Source organism: Saccoglossus kowalevskii, chromosome 11 (genome assembly GCF_978046115.1).
Source record: "Saccoglossus kowalevskii chromosome 11, keSacKowa6.1, whole genome shotgun sequence".
NCBI lineage: Eukaryota > Metazoa > Hemichordata > Enteropneusta > Harrimaniidae > Saccoglossus > Saccoglossus kowalevskii.
The window spans coordinates 3,445,750-3,466,695 of NC_140651.1; the positions used below are offsets into that span (position 1 = coordinate 3,445,750).

At 38.9% G+C, this 20,946-nt stretch overlaps 1 protein-coding gene across 1 annotated transcript in view; it reads right to left on the reverse strand.

Annotated features, from left to right (window-relative positions):
- Positions 1-20,946, reverse strand: part of LOC102800605 (proteasomal ATPase-associated factor 1-like) — a 102,546-nt gene that overhangs the window by 22,714 nt on the left and 58,886 nt on the right. The gene's annotated exons all lie outside the window — the stretch shown is intronic.

Here is a 20,946-nt window from a genome sequence, read left to right on the forward strand (position 1 = left end):
GTAAAAAGCTAGACAATACACTGAACTATTGACAGGTGTGGTGGAGGTTGATGTAAACATGTGATGTGTGGTATTATATGGGGTTATAGTGAGCATACTGTAAAGTATGTAAAAAGCTAGACAATACACTGAACTATTGACAGGTGTGGTGGAGGTTGATGTAAACATGTGATGTGTGGTATTATATGGGATTATAGTGAGTACACTGTAAAGTATGTAAAAAGCTAGACAATACACTGAACTATTGACAGGTGTGGTGGAGGTTGATGTAAACATGTGATGTGTGGTATTTTATAGGGTTATAGTGAGTACACTGTAAAGTATGCAAAAAGCTAGACAATACACTGAACTATTGACAGGTGTGGTGGAGGTTGATGTAAACATGTGATGTGTGGTATTATATGGGGTTATAGTGAGTACACTGTAAAGTATGCAAAAAGCTAGACAATACACTGAACTATTGACAGGTGTGGTGGAGGTTGATGTAAACATGTGATGTGTGGTATTTTATAGGGTTATAGTGAGTACACTGTAAAGTATGTAAAAAGCTAGACAATACACTGAACTATTGACAGGTGTGGTGGAGGTTGATGTAAACATGTGATGTGTGGTATTTTATAGGGTTATAGTGAGTACACTGTAAAGTATGCAAAAAGCTAGACAATACACTGAACTATTGACAGGTGTGGTGGAGGTTGATGTAAACATGTGATGCGTGGTATTATATAGGGTTATAGTGAGTACACTGTAAAGTATGTAAAAAGACAATACACTGAACTATTGACAGGTGTGGTGGAGGTTGATCTAAACATGTGATGTGTGGTATTATATGGGGTTATAGTGAGTACACTGTAAAGTATGTAAAAAGACAATACACTGAACTATTGACAGGTGTGGTGGAGGTTGATGTAAACATGTGATGTGTGGTATTTTATAGGGTTATAGTGAGTACACTGTAAAGTATGCAAAAAGCTAGACAATACATTGAACTATTGACAGGTGTGGTGGAGGTTGATGTAAACATGTGATGTGTGGTATTATATGGGATTATAGTGAGCATACTGTAAAGTATGCAAAAAGCTAGACAATACACTGAACTATTGACAGGTGTGGTGGAGGGTGGAGGTTGATGTAAACATGTGATGTGTGGTATTATATGGGGTTATAGTGAGTACACTGTAAAGTATGCAAAAAGCTAGACAATACACTGAACTATTGACAGGTGTGGTGGAGGTTGATGTAAACATGTGATGTGTGGTATTATATGGGGTTATAGTGAGTACACTGTAAAGTATGCAAAAAGCTAGACAATACACTGAACTATTGACAGGTGTGGTGGAGGTTGATGTAAACATGTGATGTGTGGTATTTTATAGGGTTATAGTGAGTACACTGTAAAGTATGTAAAAAGCTAGACAATACACTGAACTATTGACAGGTGTGGTGGAGGTTGATGTAAACATGTGATGTGTGGTATTTTATAGGGTTATAGTGAGTACACTGTAAAGTATGCAAAAAGCTAGACAATACACTGAACTATTGACAGGTGTGGTGGAGGTTGATGTAAACATGTGATGCGTGGTATTATATGGGATTATAGTGAGTACACTGTAAAGTATGCAAAAAGACAATACACTGAACTATTGACAGGTGTGGTGGAGGTTGATCTAAACATGTGATGTGTGGTATTATATGGGGTTATAGTGAGTACACTGTAAAGTATGCAAAAAGCTAGACAATACACTGAACTATTGACAGGTGTGGTGGAGGTTGATGTAAACATGTGATGTGTGGTATTATATAGGGTTATAGTGAGCATACTGTAAAGTATGCAAAAAGCTAGACAATACACTGAACTATTGACAGGTGTGGTGGAGGTTGATGTAAACATGTGATGTGTGGTATTATATGGGGTTATAGTGAGTACACTGTAAAGTATGCAAAAAGCTAGACAATACACTGAACTATTGACAGGTGTGGTGGAGGTTGATCTAAACATGTGATGTGTGGTATTATATGGGGTTATAGTGAGTACACTGTAAAGTATGCAAAAAGACAATACACTGAACTATTGACAGGTGTGGTGGAGGTTGATGTAAACATGTGATGTGTGGTATTATATGGGGTTATAGTGAGCATACTGTAAAGTATGCAAAAAGCTAGACAATACATTGAACTATTGACAGGTGTGGTGGAGGTTGATGTAAACATGTGATGTGTGGTATTATATGGGGTTATAGTGAGTACACTGTAAAGTATGCAAAAAGCTAGACAATACATTGAACTATTGACAGGTGTGGTGGAGGTTGATGTAAACATGTGATGTGTGGTATTATATAGGGTTATAGTGAGCATACTGTAAAGTATGCAAAAAGCTAGACAATACACTGAACTATTGACAGGTGTGGTGGAGGTTGATGTAAACATGTGATGTGTGGTATTATATGGGGTTATAGTGAGTACACTGTAAAGTATGCAAAAAGCTAGACAATACACTGAACTATTGACAGGTGTGGTGGAGGTTGATCTAAACATGTGATGTGTGGTATTATATGGGATTATAGTGAATACACTGTAAAGTATGCAAAAAGCTAGACAATACACTGAACTATTGACAGGTGTGGTGGAGGTTGATGTAAACAAGTGATGTGTGGTATTATATGGGATTATAGTGAATACACTGTAAAGTATGCAAAAAGCTAGACAATACACTGAACTATTGACAGGTGTGGTGGAGGGTGGAGGTTGATGTAAACATGTGGTGTGTGATATTATATGGGGTTATAGTGAGTACACTGTAAAGTATGCAAAAAGCTAGACAATACACTGAACTATTGACAGGTGTGGTGGAGGTTGATGTAAACATGTGATGTGTGGTATTATATGGGATTATAGTAAATACACTGTAAAGTATGCAAAAAGACAAAACACTGAACTATTGACAGGTGTGGTGAAGGTTGATGTAAACATGTTATGTGTGATATTATATGGGGTTATAGTGAGTACACTGTAAAGTATGCAAAAAGCTAGACAATGCACTGAACTATTGACAGGTGTGGTGGAGGTTGATGTAAACATGTTATGTGTGATATTATATGGGGTTATAGTGAGTACACTGTAAAGTATGCACAAATCTAGACAATACACTGAACTATTGACAGGTGTGGTGGAGGGTGGAGGTTGATGTAAACATGTGGTGTGTGGTATTATATGGGGTTATAGTGAGTACACTGTAAAGTATGCACAAATCTAGACAATACACTGAACTATTGACAGGTGTAGTGGAGGTTGATGTAAACATATTATGTGTGATATTATATGGGGTTATAGTGAGTACACTGTAAAGTATGCACAAATCTAGACAATACACTGAACTATTGACAGTTACACTCTGTGCAATACCAGTTACACCCTGTTCAATCCTGGTAAAGTCTGTCCAAGACCACCCTGTGCAATACCAGTAACACCATGGCCAATACCAGAAACACCTGTCCAATACCAGAAACACCCTGTCCAATCCTAATAACACCTGTCCAATACCAGAAACACCCTGTCCAATCCCAATAACACCTGTCCAATACCAGAAACACCCTGTCCAGTGCTAATAACACCTATCCAATACCAGAAACACCCCGTCAAATCCTGACAACACCTGTCCAATACCAGAAACACCCTGCCCAATCCCAATAACACCTGTCCAATACCAGAAACACCCTGTCCAATCCTAACAACAGCTGTCTAATACCAGAAACACCCTGCCCAATCCCAATAACACCTGTCCAATACCAGAAACACCCTGTCCAATCCTAATAACACCTGTCCAATACCAGAAACACCCCGTCCAATCCTAAAAACACCTGTCCAATACCAGAAACACCCTGTCCAGTCCTAATAACACCTGTCCAATACCAGAAACACCCCGTCAAATCCTAATAACACCTGTCCAATACCAGAAACACCCTGTCCAATCCTAATAACACCTGTCCAATACCAGAAACACCCTGTCCAGTCCTAATAACACCTGTCCAATACCAGAAACACCCGGTCCAATCCTATTAACACCTGTCCAATACCAGAAACACCCTGTCAAATCCTAATAACACCTGTCCAATACCAGAAACACCCTGCCCAATCCCAATAACACCTGTCCAATACCAGAAACACCCTGTCCAATCCTAATAACATTATGGCCAATACCAGAAACACCCTGTTCAATCCTAACAACATTATGGCCAATACCAGAAACACCCTGCCCAATCCCAATAACACCTGTCCAATACCAGAAACACACTGTCCAATCCTAATAACATTATGGCCAATACCAGAAACACCCGGTCCAATCCTATTAACACCTGTCCAATACCAGAAACACCCTGTCCAATCCTAAAAACACCTGTCCAATACGAGAAACACCCTGTCCAATCCTAATAACACCTGTCAAATACCAGAAACATCCTGTCCAATCCTAATAACACCTGTTGAATACCAGTAAAACTCTTTGCAATACCAGTAACACCATGTCTAATCCTATAATACCAGTAACACCCTGTGCAATACAAGTAATACCTGTCCAATATGAGTAATACCTGTCCAATACCAGTCCAATATCAGTTACTGCTGAAAAGTAACAGTGACCAGTTCCTTAACAACCAAATCAGTACAAGGCACTGGTAGCCCTTGTCCAGTCTAGAGACCAGAGAAGACCTGTCTAGTGACAAAGGACTCCTTTGTCCACTGACCGATAGCATTATGTCCAATAACCAAGCAAACATGAAATAATAAACTGTTATACCAACCAGTATAACTACCCAGCAACCAGTAACACCCTGTCGAGTGACCAGCAACAACCTGTTCAGTGATGCCCTCCATATCCAGGGACCGACCAGAAGCACCATAATTAGATCAGATCAGAAACAAATAGTCTGTTTGAACAGTATACCACTGGATGGATGTCCAGAAATATGCCTAACTGGGTGTTAAATGGATGGATGTCTAAGAATATGACTAACTGGAAGATGGATAGATGGATGTCTAGGAATATGCCTAACTGGGTGTTGAATGGATGGATGTCTAGGAATATGCCTAACTGGATGATGGATGGATGGATGGATGTCTAGGAACATGACTAACTGGAAGATGGATAGATGGATGTCTAGGAATATGCCTAACTGGGTGTTGAATGGATGGATGTCTAGGAATATGCCTAACTGGATGATGGATGGATGGATGTCTAGGAACATGACTAACTGGAAGATGGATGTCTAGGAACATGACTAACTGGAAGATGGATGTCTAGGGATATGCCTAACTAGATGATGGATGGATGGATGTCCAGGGATATGACTAACTGGGTGATGGATGGGTGGATGTCCAGGAATATCAGTATCAGCATTGGCACAACTAAAACATAATGTAACCCTTGTCATGATTTGAAAACAGTTAGATTGTCATATTGATCTGAATACAGGGTTAAATTTCAAACATTCTGCTTAGTTCCAACATAGAGTAAAAAAGATATTAGCACAATGTCTCCAACAAGTTTATATATGTATATTCAGGCATCTTTCCTGGCCAAAACTGCCAACTATTATATTTTGATTGAAGTCATTGTCAATGAAATAGTCTCTGTTTAGTTTTTTTAGTGACTGTGTCAATTATGAACAATGACAGATGTACATAGGTCTACTGTACATAATCAACTGTTGCAAGAGTATTCCTCCAAGTTTTTTCCAGTCAAAGTGATGCCTTCTTGTAACAAGATATTTGTCATATTGTACAAAGTTGTATAATCCACACATAAACCAGTTTGGATCAAATCACAAAACCAATTCATGTGCATCAGTAATTCATGTAAGATGTAAGAACACAAGAAAATAACACCAACATGGCTGCCAGTCAATCTTTTGACAGTGCCTTGGGATTGTTATACCCCTCTCTTAGTGGTAGGGTTGCACAAACAGTGCATTTGAACTGCTATGCCCCTCTCTTAGTGGTAGGGATGCACCAACAGTTCCTTTGAACTGCTATGCCCCTCTCTTAGTGGCAAGGATGCACCAACAGTGACTTGGGATTGCTATACCCCTCTCTTAGTGGCAAGGATGCACCATCAGTGCTTTGGGATTGCTATGCCCCTCTCTTAGTGGTAGGGATGCACCAACAATGCCTTGAAATTGCCCCTCTTATAGTGGTAGGGATGCACCAACAGTGCCTTTGAAATGCTATACCCCTCTCTTAGTGGTAGGGATGCACCAACAATGCCTTGAAATTGCTCCTCTTATAGTGGTAGGGATGCACCAACAGTGCTTTTGAAATGCTATACCCCTCTCTTAGTGGTAGGGATGCACCAACAGTTCCTTTGAACTGCTATGCCCCTCTCTTAGTGGCAAGGATGCACCAACAGTGACTTGGGATTGCTATACCCCTCTCTTAGTGGTAAGGATGCACCATCAGTGCTTTGGGATTGCTATGCCCCTCTCTTAGTGGTAGGGATGCACCAACAATGCCTTGAAATTGCCCCTCTTATAGTGGTAGGGATGCACCAACAGTGCCTTTGAAATGCTATACCCCTCTCTTAGTGGTAGGGATGCACCAACAATGCCTTGAAATTGCCCCTCTTATAGTGGTAGGGATGCACCAACAGTGCCTTTGAACTGCTATACCACTCTCTTAGTGGTAGGGATGCACCAACAGTGCCCTGGGATTGCTATACCCCTCTTATAGTGGTAGGGATGCACCAACAGTGCCTAGGAACGACTTTATCTCTTTCTTCATGATGGGAATGCACCAACAGTGCCTTGAGATTGCTATGCCCTTCTCTTAGTGATAGGGATGTACAAACAGTGCCTTGGGATTGCTATACCCCTCTTATAGTGGTAGGGATGCACCATCAGTGCCTTGGGATTGCCCCTCTTATAGTGGTAGGGATGCACCAATAGTGCCTTGAGATTGCTAAGCCCCTCTCTTAGTGATAGGGATGTGCCAACAGTGCCCTGGGATTGCTATACCCCTCTTATAGTGGTAGGGATGCACCAACAGTGCCTAGGAACGACTTTATCTCTTTCTTCATGGTGGGAATGCACCAACAGTGCCTTGAGATTGCTAAGCCTCTCTCTTAGTGATAGGGATGTGCCAACAGTGCCCTGAGATTGCTATGCCCTTCTCTTAGTGATAGGGATGTACAAACAGTGCCTTGGGATTGCTATACCCCTCTTATAGTGGTAGGGATGCACCATCAGTGCCTTGGGATTGCCCCTCTTATAGTGGTAGGGATGCACCAATAGTGCCTTGAGATTGCTAAGCCCCTCTCTTAGTGATAGGGATGTGCCAACAGTGCCCTGGGATTGCTATACCCCTCTTATAGTGGTAGGGATGCACCAACAGTGCCTAGGAACGACTTTATCTCTTTCTTCATGGTGGGAATGCACCAACAGTGCCTTGAGATTGCTAAGCCCCTCTCTTAGTGATAGGGATGTGCCAACAGTGCCCTGGGATTGCTATACCCCTCTTATAGTGGTAGGGATGCACCAACAGTGCCTAGGAATGACTTTATCTCTTTCTTCATGGTGGGAATGCACCAACAGTGCCTTGAGATTGCTAAGCCCCTCTCTTAGTGATAGGGATGTACAAACAGTGCCTTGGGATTGCTATACCCCTCTTATAGTGATAGGGATGCACCAACAATGCCTTGGGATTGCTATGCCCCTCTCTTCATGGAAGGAATGCACCAACAGTGCCTTGAAATTGCTAAGCCTCTCTCTTAGTGGTAGGGATGCACCAACAGTGCCTTTGAACTGCTATGCCCCTCTCTTAGTGGTAGGGATGCACCAACAGTGCCTTGGGATTGCTATGCCCCTCTCTTCATGGAAGGAATGCACCAACAGTGCCTTGAGATTGTTAAGCCCCTCTCTTAGTAGTAGGGATGCACCAACAGTTCCTTTGAACTGCTATGCCCCTCTCTTAGTGGTAGGGATGCACCATCAGTGCCTTGGGATTGCTATGCCCCTCTCTTCATGGAAGGAATGCACCAACAGTGCCTTGAGATTGTTAAGCCTCTCTCTTAGTGGTAGGAATGCACCAACAGTGCCTTGGGATTGTTAAGCCCCTCTCTTAGTGGTAGGGATGCACCAACAGTTCCTTTGAACTGCTATGCCCCTCTCTTAGTGGTAGGGATGCACCATCAGTGCCTTGGGATTGCTATGCCCCTCTCTTCATGGAAGGAATGCACCAACAGTGCCTTGAGATTGTTAAGCCCCTCTCTTAGTGGTAGGGATGCACCAACAGTGCCTTGGGATTGCTATGCCCCTCTCTTCATGGAAGGAATGCACCAACAGTGCCTTGGGATTGTTAAGACCCTCTCTTAGTGGTAGAGATGCACCATCAGTGCCTTGGGATTGCTATGCCCCTCTCTTCATGGAAGGAATGCACCAACAGTGCCTTGGGATTGTTAAGACCCTCTCTTAGTGGTAGGGATGCACCAACAGTGCCTTGGGATTGCTATGCCCCTCTCTTCATGGAAGGAATGCACCAACAGTGCCTTGATATTGTTAAGCCGCTCTCTTAGTGGTAGGGATGCACCAACAGTGCCTTGGGATTGCTATGCCCTTCTCTTAGTGGTAGGGATGCACCAACAGTGCCTTGGGATTGCTATGCCCCTCTCTTAGTGATAGAGATGCACCAACAGTGCCTTGGGATTGTTAAGACCCTCTCTTAGTGGTAGTGATGCACCAACAGTGCCTTGGGATTGCTATGCCCCTCTCTTCATGGAAGGAATGCACCAACAGTGCCTTGATATTGTTAAGCCGCTCTCTTAGTGGTAGGGATGCACCAACAGTGCCTTGGGATTGCTATGCCCTTCTCTTAGTGGTAGGGATGCACCAACAGTGCCTTGGGATTGCTATGCCCCTCTCTTAGTGATAGAGATGCACCAACAGTGCCTTGGGATTGTTAAGACCCTCTCTTAGTGGTAGTGATGCACCAACAGTGCCTTGGGATTGCTATGCCCCTCTCTTCATGGAAGGAATGCACCAACAGTGCCTTGATATTGTTAAGCCGCTCTCTTAGTGGTAGGGATGCACCAACAGTGCCTTGGGATTGCTAAGCCCCCCTCTTAGTGGTAGGGATGCACCAACAGTGCCTTGGGATTGCTATGCCCCACTCTTAGTGGTAGGGATGCACCAACAGTGCCTAGGGATTGCTATGCCCCTCTCTTCATAGAAGGAATGCACCAACAGTGCCTTGAGATTACTAAGCCCCTCTCCTAGTGATAGGAATGTGCCAACAGTGCCCTGGGATTGCTAAGCCCTTCTCTTAGTGGTAGGGATGCACCAACAGTGCCTTGGGATTGCTATGCCCCTCTCTTCATGGAAGGATTGCACCAACAGTGCCTTGAGATTGTTAAGCCCCTCTCTTAGTGGTAGGAATGCACCAACAGTGCCTTGAAACTGCTATTCTCTTCTATTAGTGGTAGGAATGCACAAACAGTGCCTTGGGATTGCTATACCTTCCTCATCTAGATACTGTTTCATGCATTCTTTTTTTATTTACTTTTACGAAAATTATCACAGAAACTTTGCTGCACTTTGGGATGAGAATGTCTAGAATCTGTGACATGTACAGAGCAGACAGTTTTTATCATCCCATCCTGATAGGTTGCCAGTATCTCAAAACGAATGCATGTACAGAGCAGACCGTTTTTATCATCCCATCCTGATAGGTTGCCAGTATCTCAAAACGAATGCATGTACAGAGCAGACCGTTTTTATCATCTCATCCTGATAGGTTGCCAGTATCTCAAAACGAATGCATGTACAGAGCAGACAGTTTTTATCATCCCATCCTGATAGGTTGCCAGTATCTCAAAACGAATGCATGTACAGAGCAGACCGTTTTTATCATCCCATCCTGATAGGTTGCCAGTATCTCAAAACGAATGCATGTACAGAGCAGATCGTTTTTATCATCCCATCCTGATAGATTGCCAGTATCTCAAAACGAATGCATGTACAGAGCAGACCGTTTTTATCATCCCATCCTGATAGGTTGCCAGTATCTCAAAACGAATGCATGTACAGAGCAGACCGTTTTTATCATCTCATCCTGATAGATTGCCAGTATCTCAAAACGAATGCATGTACAGAGCAGACCGTTTTTATCATCCCATCCTGATAGGTTGCCAGTATCTCAAAACGAATGCATGTACAGAGCAGACCGTTTTTATCATCCCATCCTGATAGGTTGCCAGTATCTCAAAACGAATGCATGTACAGAGCAGACCGTTTTTATCATCCCATCCTGATAGGTTGCCAGTATCTCAAAACGAATGCATGTACAGAGCAGACCGTTTTTATCATCCCATCCTGATAGATTGCCAGTATCTCAAAACGAATGCATGTACAGAGCAGACCGTTTTTATCATCCCATCCTGATAGATTGCCAGTATCTCAAAACGAATGCATGTACAGAGCAGACCATTTTTATCATCCCATCCTGATAGATTGCCAGTATCTCAAAACGAATGCATGTTTGGTGGTCTTGATGTACTTTGGTTGTTACTGCTGAGTAAGCAGTCATAATTAAATTGCCCCACATGGAAGCAAACTGGAAATACATGTACAGGTAATGCAAACAATATATTAATAAAATGAAAACTGATAGTGTTCATTAGCTTTTTTTTTTTTTACAAATTTTTGGCAAAAAAAAGATAAAGTAATTTTAGGGGCTCAGCAGCTCTTTTGAGTTGTTTCAACTAGTGTTTTGTACTGTGTACATATACAGGTGGTTAACATTGCAGTCAACTATTCAGACTCATTGGGGCATACACAGCAAGAATGGAAGCACCACATGCTTTACTGTGATAATATTATAGTAGAATACTTAATAATAATGTAATACGAGTGAAAATGGTGATGAAGCCCACTTTTTCATAATTTTGCAGAAGTACAAAAAAAGAATTATAGGGTAATTGGTTGTTGATTTACATCATAATTCAGTTTATTTATTGCTTATTTAATCTTTTTTTACAATTTCTCAATAAATTGAGCATTAAAGACCTGTTGAGTCCATTTGGTCCAAAACTAACAAAGAAATATCATATAACAAGTCATTGAAAATGACACAGTCCCCGTTAAGTTCTCTTTGTGCTCGTCATATTAAAGCGGCGGGGTTGTCGCAAGTGTGTCCTTGAAACTTGAGTTCCAAGTGGCGTATACAACAGATTGTTTATTTACATCAAAACACGTGTTTCGTGTCATAGTAATATGGCTAAAATCAAAACAGCCGTTATTCGGCCATCTTTGATCTGATTATGAAACACACTGATATGTATGATGTGCCAAATACGAATGAAAATGGTACATAAATTGTGGAAATATAGTAGTAAGGCCAAAAAGTCAGATGGCTGTCAATCGGCCATCCTTGACCAGATTTTGAAACAAATTGTCAAGGACATGCATCCTAACATGTATAAAGTACATGTATGTGCCAAATTTGAATGAAAACTGACAGAGCACGTCCAAGATACAGCATAAAAGAACAAAAACAAGATGCCTGCCAGTCGACCATCTTTGATCCAATTGTGAAATAAATCGTCATGGACATGTATCCTAACATGTATAATCTATGTACCAAGTTTGAATGACAACTGACAAAGCATGTCCAAAATACAACATTTTCAAAAAACAAGATGGCTGCCAGTCGGCCATTTTGAATCGAATCGCTAAACTACTGCATGTGCATATGTCCCACATAAGGTACTAGGCACATGCAAAGAATGAACAGAATCGGTCCACAGGATTCTAAAATATGACGGACAGACTGACGCACGAACAGACGGACACACGGACGGTCGGACGGATGGACAGACTCAGGAACTCACGGACGGTCGGGGACATGTATCCTAACATGTATGATCTATGTACTAAATTTGAATGAAAACTGACAAAGCATGTCCAAAATATTACATTTTCAAAAAACAAGATGGCTGCCAGTCGGCCATCTTTGATCCAATTGTGAAATAAATCATCATGGACATGTATCCTAACATGTATAATCTATGTACCAAGTTTGAATGAAAACTGACAAAGCATGTCCAAAATACAACATTTTCAAAAAACAAGATGGCTGCCAGTCGGCCATTTTGAATCGAATCGCTAAACTACTGCATGTGCATATGTCCCACATAAGGTACTAGGCACATGCAAAGAATGAACAGAATCGGTCCACAGGATTCTAAAATATGACGGACAGACTGACGCACGAACAGACGGACACACGGACGGTCGGACGGATGGACAGACTCAGGAACTCACGGACGGTCGGGGACATGTATCCTAACATGTATGATCTATGTACTAAATTTGAATGAAAACTGACAAAGCATGTCCAAAATATTACATTTTCAAAAAACAAGATGGCTGCCAGTCGGCCATCTTTGATCCAATTGTGAAATAAATCATCATGGACATGTATCCTAACATGTATAATCTATGTACCAAGTTTGAATGAAAACTGACAAAGCATGTCCAAAATACAACATTTTCAAAAAACAAGATGGCTGCCAGTCGGCCATTTTGAATCAGATCGCTAAACCACTGCATGTGCATATGTCCCACATAAAGTACTAGGCACATGCAAAGAATGAACGGAATCGGTCCAAGGGATTCTGAGATATGACTCCGGACGGACGCACGGACGCACAGACGCACAGACACACGGACGGACGGAGACCGAATTATAAGTCCCCGTTTTCAGACTTCGTCCGAACGGGGACTAAAAAATTAGGTGTTGTATTTTGGCTTAGCCATGTGTTTTTGTGCATTGTATAAATTTTTGACCATTCCAATGAAATAAATATAAAAGTATATTTCTAAATGTAATTGTTGAGTTGTACTATTTCTAAACAGTTTTGTGTTATGATTCTAATAAATTATTATGTATAAGCCTCCCAAATCTACGTAATACCAATTTGATCTTGCTTTTTAGATTGAAACAAACAATTAGGTCGAATTTTCTACTTTATAAATACTTTGTTTCTTGTCAAATATCTCTAGCCCTTTGGGAAGCAATAATACATTACACTGATCAGTTCACAGCAAATGTGGGTGAGTTCAAGTGAGCAAGGTCAGACATGAGAAAAGAGGTCACGATCGGAAACTAGGCCATACCAAATAATTTTATAGTTATGCAGCACAAGTTTACTCACATTTCAGGATATTGAACAGAAGCCATTTTACCTTAGAGTTCAAAACAAGACCGGATTTCAGCATATGAAACTTAAGACTTTTTTAAAGACTTTTCAAGACCATATTTTCGGAAATTTAAGACCTACATTTGAAAAGACAGAAAAGTCAAGCTCTATGATGAAGTCGGCAGATAGTATGTCACTATTGAGCAATTTTGAAATTCTTTTCATTTTAGGGACATTTTAAGACCTCTGCAAACAAAACAAATTTTTTCAAAGCTTTAAAAATGTAAAAATAAAAATAAGTCATTTCAAGAATCAGTAGGAACCATGTACAATATTACATATCTAGATTTTTTCATATTTATTAATAATTCAAATATATGTATGTTAAGCACAAAATTTGTTTTCATTTCCCCCCATATCCCTAATCATGGAGTGATTGGTCAATAGTTCCAATTAGGTAAATAATGCCCTATACTTAGCATGGAGTGATTGGTCAATAGTTCCAATTAGGTAAATAATGCCCTATACTTAGCATGGAGTGATTTGTTAATAGTTTTGAATATAAATAATGTCCTATACACAGCATGGAGTGATTGGTCAATAGTTTCCATTAGGTAAATAATGCCCTATATTTAGCAAGTAGTGATTGGTCATTAGTTCTGAATATGTAAATAATGCCCTACACTCACCATGGAGTGATAGGTCAATAGTTTCCATTATGTGAACAATGCCTATACACAGCATAGAGTGATTGGTCAATAGTTTTCAATATGTTAATAATGACCTATACTTAGCATGGAGTAGTTGGTTAATAGTTTTGAATATAAATAATGCCCTACATTCACCATGGAGTGATAGGTCAATAGTTTTCAATATGTAAATAATGCCCTATACTAAGCATGGGGTGATTGGTCAATAGTTTTTATTGTGTAAATATATAATGCCCCATACTTAGCATGGAGTGATTGGTCAATAGTTTTGAATATGTAAATATATAATGCTCAATACTCAGCATGGAGTGGTTGGTCAATAATACTGTAAATATAGTATAGTACATATATATATATATATTGTGTTTGATTGATAGCTCTATATATATATGAGGTAAATAAAGTATCTTATCAGCTGTTGTGTAAAACCACAAGTATCCTATTTGAAGTACTACTGCAATGACCACAGAGAAAACCTTAAGAACAGAAGAGACATGACAAACTATATTGCTTCTTTAGAATTAGGTCAGGCACCCTCACAAAAAAAAAGTATCGATTGTTGGGTTTCAAGTGATGTCAATAATCCAAAGAATACTTGACCAGGCAAAATGAGCTTGTTTAGTCAGTGTATTTTCTAAGAGTCGCACATGAGTCTTGTATCTTGTCTGCCAAACAAGCCATCGTTAAGTCGTTTCCATGATGACATTGCACCATGCAACCCAGCGTGCAAATTTCTTTTTCCAAATTTATGCAGATGTACATTTTTTAGTTTATAATTGTCAATACATAAAGCAGTTATGTATTTAACAGATATGTCCTGAAACATTTTTTCTGTGCCTTAATGCAGAAAAGAAAAAAACAAATAGATGTGATTTGTTTTTGGAGTGAAATATCAAGACTATATTTGTTATGATAATACAGACACCACCTGTCTATAATCGCAAAATATATTAAGATATCGCTGACTGACATGAGTTATCAAATTTAAGAAACTATATAAAGTATGATGACGAATGGTCAAAACATGCCATAAGACACTCATTTTTATTCTGATTTGAAAACAAAATGATGTGCATCAAATCTAAATGAAATCTGTCAATACTCAATCACGCTTCAGTTCAAGAAATATGTGATTGTGATGAATCTTTAATTTTAAAATAATTATCCGCCATTCGGCCATCTTGAATTGGATCAGCAAAATCATTGCGCATATATACGACATGATGTATAAAACATATAATTATAAAGTTTGACATGATCAGTCTGGGCTTGTCAAAGATAAGGGTAGATACACACACAAAAACATGGAGGTAAATTTGTAAGCATCATCCATGTCTATGAATCAAGTTGGAAAGGGGTGAATATCACAGATTGTTTCAGAAATGATTCCAGTTGAAACAGACAGAACCCAAATTAACAGTCAAACTAAAAATAGAATTTCATTCAATACTGATAAAAGTTTGACCACATAGAGATGATGTATTTTTAAAGTGCTTTGGGGTACATTCTTCATGGAAACCGACAATTTTTTTGGAATCAGACCTATATTAAGAGTAATTTTTGCCTTAAAATACAAAAAATAAACAGAATGAATTAAACATTAAAAAAAAAATCACTTTCTCTACTTCCTAAAGTTTATACATTAATTATCACTGAACAGAAATGAAAGTGGTTCCATACGCATTTTATTCTGTAATATGTGATTACAGAACTACTTGATCTGACCATTAACTTGACTATGCTATGGTATGTGGGCAAGCAGACACTTGTACAAATCTAAACTGGGGTGAGGTATTTAAACATGTTTGATCCTTTGTACTGTACATAGAAAGTTCTCAGAATTGGCCCTGGAATCTGGATATCCTGTGGCAGGATATATCAGTTACAATGACATAAAGAACTCATGCTATCAAGGGTCATAGTTTCTGTTTATGTTACCAGCTTTAGAAACAAAGACCCTTTCCTGTGATTTGCGTGACAATGAGGTATGTGTGGGTGGGAAGATGACCACGCATGTTTCTATTTTTAATCACAGAAGGAAGTGTTAATATTTTATTAACATTCCGTTTGTACCAATTTGATGTGCTGCCCAAGGGGCAGTGTCAGCATCTCAGTATCCTGCAGAAAGTAACTCAATCACCTGCTGTTGATACATCAAGGCTTATAGTTTGTTCACATCACAAAAATGTCAACCATCGATAAATGGTACAATCTCTAATAATATTTAATAATGTTACTTGCACCTGTATCTCTAGAATAACATAACTGTATTAAGATTTTGATACTATTATTAGTGAAATATAAGGAACTACTTTCTGAAAGACATTTATTTATTTATTTATTAACACACAACATCTCCCGGAGGGGATGAAAAGGGTTACAAATCAAATATTAGTAAAAGAAAAATAACTACATAAAAAGTAAGGGAACAAAAAAGCATTAAAAAAAAAGAAAGATAAATTTGTATACATGGAACTAAGCCAGTAAGGCTTAGTTTATTTAGGTGCTGCTGTCTTGTATTAAAACAGTTTTTTTAAATATTGCGCTAAAGGAATTGACATTTTCTCGTTACTTAGTAATGATATGAATTTATTTTCATTACTACATTTGTCAAAATAATAATATATAATACAGTGGTGATGAAGAGGCTAAAAATGGTCATTTTACTGAGTAGATTGTGTGTCATATCACTGGTGGGAATGTATTATCATTTTTGTTTATCTACCACCAGAATTCTCTGCTAAGTGACATCACAAAGCAGCTGTACCTAAATAATTTCCATCACTGTAATGTTGATGTGTGCTTTGTCAAGTTCAAGCACTGAATGGACAGGAAATTAAGACACCATAGACCATAGATTTGTTTTCTGTGTTCTGTACACATTACATTTGGCCAATATTTGAGTTGGGAAATGAGAATTCAATATGATTGGATTACCTATCCGTGTGGGACTTAATTGAGACAGGGATACAAAGTATGAGACATTTACCTATCCATGTGGGACTTGAGACAGGGATACAAAGTATGAGACAATTACCTATCCATGTGGGACTTGAGACAGGGATACAAAGTATGAGATAATTACCTATCCATGTGGGACTTGAGACAGGGATTCAAAGTATGAGTCAATTACCTATCCATGTGGGACTTGAGACAGGGATACAAAGTATGAGACAATTACCTATCCATGTGGGACTTGAGACAGGGATACAAAATATGAGATAATTATCTATCCATGTGGGAGTTGAGACAGGGATACAAAGTATGAGACAACTACCTATCCATGTGGGACTTGAGACAGGGATTCAAAGTATGAGACAATTACCTATCTAAGTAGGACTTGAGACAGGGATACAAAGTATGAGACAATTACCTATCCATGTGGGACTTAATTGAGACAGGGATACAAAGTATGAGATAATTACCTATCCATGTGGGACTTAATTGAGACAGGGATACAAAGTATGAGATAATTACCTATCCATGTGGGACTTAATTGAGACAGGGATACAAAGTGTGAGACAATTACCTATCTATGTAGGACTGGAGACAGGGATACAAAGTATGAGACAATTACCTATCCATGTGGGACTTGAGACAGGGATACAAAGTATGAGATAATTACCTATCTGTGTGGGACTTAATTGAGACAGGGATACAAAATATGAGATAATTACCTATCTATGTAGGACTTAATTGAGACAGGGATACAAAGTATGAGATAATTACCTATCTGTGTGGGACTTGAGACAGGGATACAAAGTATGAGATAATTACCTATCCGTGTGGGACTTAATTGAGACAGGGATACAAAGTATGAGACAATTACCTATCCATGTGGGACTTAATTGAGACAGGGATACAAAGTATGAGACAATTACCTATCCATGTGGGACTGGAGACAGGGATACAAAGTATGAGACAATTACCTATCCATGTGGGACTTAATTGAGACAGGGATACAAAGTATGAGACAATTACCTATCTGTGTGGGACTTGAGACAGGGATACAAAGTATGAGATAATTACCTATCCGTGTGGGACTTAATTGAGACAGGGATACAAAGTATAAGACAATTACCTATCCATGTGGGACTTAATTGAGACAGGGATACAAAGTATGAGACAATTACCTATCTATGTAGGACTGGAGACAGGGATACAAAGTATGAGACAATTACCTATCCATGTGGGACTTGAGACAGGGATACAAAGTATGAGATAATTACCTATCTATGTAGGACTGGAGACAGGGATACAAAGTATGAGACAATTACCTATCCATGTGGGACTTAATTGAGACAGGGATACAAAGTATGAGACAATTACCTATCTGTGTGGGACTTGAGACAGGGATACAAAGTATGAGATAATTACCTATCCGTGTGGGACTTAATTGAGACAGGGATACAAAGTATGAGACAATTACCTATCCATGTGGGACTTAATTGAGACAGGGATACAAAGTATGAGACAATTATCTATTTATGTAGGACTTGAGACAGGGATACAAAGTATGAGATAATTACCTATCTATGTAGGACTTGAGACAGGGAAACAAAGTATGAGACAATCACTTATCCAGGTGTGACTTGAGACAGGGATACAAAGTATGAGATAATTACCTATCCATGTGGGACTTGAGACAAGGATACAAAGTATGAGATAATTACCTATCCATGTGGGACTTGAGACAGGGATACAAAGTGTGCGACAATTACCTATCTATGTAGGACTGGAGACAGGGATACAAAGTATGAGATAATTACCTATCCATGTGGGACTTGAGACAGGGATTCAAAGTATGAGTCAATTACCTATCCATGTGGGACTTGAGACAGGGATACAAAGTATGAGACAATTACCTATCCATGTGGGACTTGAGACAGGGATACAAAATATGAGATAATTACCTATCTATGTAGAACTTAATTGAGACAGGGATACAAAGTGTGTGACAATTACCTATCTGTGTGGGACTTAATTGAGACAGGGATACAAAGTATGAGACAATTACCTATCCATGTGGGACTTCAGACAAGGATACAAAGTATGAGATAATTACCTATCTGTGTGGGACTTAATTGAGACAGGGATACAAATTATGAGACAATTACCTATCCACGTGGGACTTAATTGAGACAGGGATACAAAGTATGAGATAATTACCTATCTGTGTGGGACTTAATTGAGACAGGGGTACAAAGTATGAGACAATTACCTATCCATGTGGGACTTCAGACAAGGACACAAAGTATGAGATAATTACCTATCTGTGTGGGACTTGAGACAGGGATACAAAGTATGAGATAATTACCTATCCAGGTGTGACTTGAGACAGGGATACAAAGTATGAGATAATTACCTATCCATGTGGGACTTGAGACAAGGATACAAAGTATGAGATAATTACCTATCTGTGTGGGACTTGAGACAGGGATACAAAGTATGAGATAATTACCTATCTGTGTGGGACTTAATTGAGACAGGGATACAAAGTATGAGATAATTACCTATCCATGTGGGACTTGAGACAAGGATACAAAGTATGAGACAACTACCTATCCAGGTGGGACTTGAGACAGGGATACAAAGTATGAGACAATTACCTATCCATGTGGGACTTGAGACAGGGATACAAAGTATGAGATAATTACCTATCTGTGTGGGACTTGAGACAGGGATACAAAGTATGAGACAATTACCTATCCATCTGGGACTTGAGACAGGGATACAAAGTATGAGACAACTACCTATCCATGTGGGACTTGAGACAGGGATACAAAGTATGAGTTTATCAATATTAATTTATGGATAAAGTGACTGTTGAACCACAAAATGACTGCAGTTTATTGATATTAATTTATGGATAAAGTGACTGTTGAACCACAGAATGACTGCAGTTTATTGATATTAATTTATGGATAAAGTGACTGTTGAACCACAAAATGACTGCAGTTTATAGATATTAATTTATGGATAAAGTGACTGTTGAACCACAGAATGACTGCAGTTTATAGATATTAATTTATGGATAAAGTGACTGTTGAACAATAGAATGACTGCAGTTTATAGATATTAATTTATGGATAAAGTGACAGTTGAACCACAGAACGACTGCAGTTTATAGATATTAATTTATGGATAAAGTGACTGTTGAACCACAGAATGACTGCAGTTTATAGATATTAATTCATGGATAAAGTGACTGTTGAACCACAGAATGACTGCAGTTTATAGATATTAATTTATAGATAAAGTGACTTGCTGAACCACAGAATGACTGCAGTTTATAGATATTAATTTATGGATAAAGTGACTGTTGAACCACAGAATGACTGCAGTTTATAGATATTAATTCATGGATAAAGTGACTGTTGAACCACAGAATGACTGCAGTTTATTGATATTAATTTATGGATAAAGTGACTGTTGAACTACAGAATGACTGCAGTTTATAGATATTAATTTATGGATAAAGTGACTGTTGAATCACAGAACGACTGCAGTTTATAGATATTAATTCATGGATAAAGTGACTGTTGAACCACAGAATGACTGCAGTTTATTGATATTAATTTATGGATAAAGTGACTGTTGAACTACAGAATGACTGCAGTTTATAGATATTAATTTATGGATAAAGTGACTATTGAATCACAGAACGACTGCAGTTTATTGATATTAATTTATGGATAAAGTGACAGTTGAACTACAGAATGACTGCAGTTTATTGATATTAATTTATGGATAAAGTGACTGTTGAACCACAGAACGACTGCAGTTTATTGATATTAATTTATGGATAAAGTGACAGTTGAACAACATAATGACTGCAGTTTATTGATATTAATTTATGGATAAAGTGACTGTTGAATCACAGAACGACTGCAGTTTATAGATATTAATTTATGGATAAAGTGACAGTTGATCCACAGAATGACTGCAGTTTATAGATATTAATTTATGGATAAAGTGACAGTTGATCCACAGAATGACTGCAGTTTATAGATATTAATTTATGGATAAAGTGACTGTTGAACCACAGAACGA